General features: G+C 51.9%; 1 non-coding gene across 1 annotated transcript; it reads right to left on the bottom strand.

Annotated features, from left to right (window-relative positions):
* Window positions 1-1,250: 1,250 nt before the first annotated feature.
* On the bottom strand, window positions 1,251-1,357 carry LOC126029049 (U6 spliceosomal RNA). The gene has a single exon (XR_007502707.1). It is a non-coding gene; the product is annotated as a U6 spliceosomal RNA (small nuclear RNA).
* Window positions 1,358-1,991: the final 634 nt, after the last annotated feature.

Raw genomic sequence — 1,991 nt, 5'->3', positions numbered from 1 at the left:
ATCCCTAAACCTAGACAGCAGAAGGGAGAGTCACATCCTGCATTTGGGAGCACGCGAGGACCGTACAGAGGCCTGTGCCTGCTCTAAGCCCCGGGGCTTTATCTGATTGGTCCATGGCAAGTGCCAAGCAGCTATTCAACCCGTGGCTGAGCAGACCAATGAAAATGAAGCACTCCAGGATGGCTGGTCCCTGGTCCCTGAGGCTGGGCTTCCATTTTCCGGGAGCTGGACGTGCCTGTTGTGTTTGCTTAGATGGTTAGAAACCCTGGGACATTTGGGAAATCAAAGACTATTCATGAGGGAGCGGAAAATGGCATCACAGGGGCTGAGTGATACTTGCAGCTGGGCCACTCAGCTCAGTCCTTGAAAACTCCATATAGTCCCCCCTCAGCACCGTGAGGGTTTATCTCTGAGCATAGAACTGTGAGTGAGGCCTGAGCACCACAACTTAATAATTACAAAATTATTATTATTAATATTAATAATAAGAGTTCATCCTGGTAGTGCTGAGCCCTTTTCTCAAGGGACGTCACCCAGATAACAGCTGAGGCACCCACAGGCCCTGCATGTGGTTCCATCACCAGCACCCCATAAAGCTCCCCAAAACCCTGATACAAAGCTGGGGATAAGCCTGAGCACCCCCCAGATGTACCCCTCCCCTCAGGGCCCTGGCTCTGAGAAGGCACCTTTCTGACCCCACCTGAGCTGTTCCTCGGTAGGACCCACTAAAGAGGCCCAGCCCAGCTCACCCTTGCTTCTACCCAAAGGTACTTCCTCCACTTGGTTGGTTGGGTTGGGGCTGGGAGTCCCACAGAGCTGCCCACCCTCCCCTAGCTGGACCCTACTCAGGAGGGATGGGATAAAGGGGAGGAGGACCTCTGGGAGGAGACAGGGAGGCAATTGGGCATCGTGAATGGCCTGACTGCCCCCTCTGAAGTTGGGTTGCTGGCACCTAGAGTGCTTCCCAGTCACCTAGCCACAGAAACTGAACCACCACAGGTGAGGGGGATCTGCAGGGGGAGCAGGAGATGGAGTCCCCCAGACTTCCCTCCTCTCTGGCCCCTCCAGGGCTCCCCAGAACCTAGTCAGCTCCAGAGCCAGCATCTGGCCCTAGGCTGTGAACAGAGCAGGAGGGAGCTGAGGACACCCAACATGCTGTTCTTTGCACCCTGCACCCTCTGTCAGAAGATGCCCCTTATTGGTGGTGGGAATATTGCACTGGTGAAGGGGGTGTCCTTTTTTTTTTTTTTTTAAATATGGAACGCTTCACGAATTTGCATGTCATCCTTGCGCAGGGGCCATGCTAATCTTCTCTGTATCCTTCCAATTTCAGTATATGTGCTGCCGAAGCGAGCACGTCCTTTTTTATAAATGAAACTCAACTACAAACATGTTTGTAATCATGGCGCTTAAATAAAGATATTAATTAAAAAACAAAACAGGGGGCCCGGAGAGATAGCACAGTGGTGTTTGCCTTGTAAGCAGCCGATCCAGGACCAAAGGTGGTTGGTTCAAATCCCGGTGTCCCATATGGTCCCCCGTGCCTGCCAGGAGCTATTTCTGAGCAGACAGCCAGGAGTAACCCCTGAGCACCGCCAGATGTGGCCCAAAAACCAACCCCCCCCCCCAAAAAAAAACAGGGCCGGAGAGATAGCATGAAGGTAGGTCATTTGCCTTGCATGCAGAAGGATGGTGATTCGAATTCTGGCATCCCATATGGGTCTCTGAACCTGCTGGGAGTGATTTCTGAGCACAGAGCCAGGAGTGATTCCTGAGTGCTGCCAGGTATGACCCCAAAACAAACAAACAAAACAAATTAAAACAAAAATTAAAATTAAAAAAACAAAACAAACAGAAAGGAAGATGCTTGTTAGCTCTCAGGGGAGCCAGAGCTCTGGGTGACACTTTCTCCCCCACCCAGTCCCTCCTAATCTTCCCAATTAAGGGAGAGCATCCATGTGCTTCTGGGTGATCAGCCCTGCTCTGAGGGA

Source organism: Suncus etruscus, chromosome 14 (genome assembly GCF_024139225.1).
Source record: "Suncus etruscus isolate mSunEtr1 chromosome 14, mSunEtr1.pri.cur, whole genome shotgun sequence".
Lineage (NCBI taxonomy): Eukaryota > Metazoa > Chordata > Mammalia > Eulipotyphla > Soricidae > Suncus > Suncus etruscus.
The sequence above is the reverse complement of the archived record's forward strand: the minus strand, read 5'-3'. Positions and strand labels throughout refer to the sequence as shown.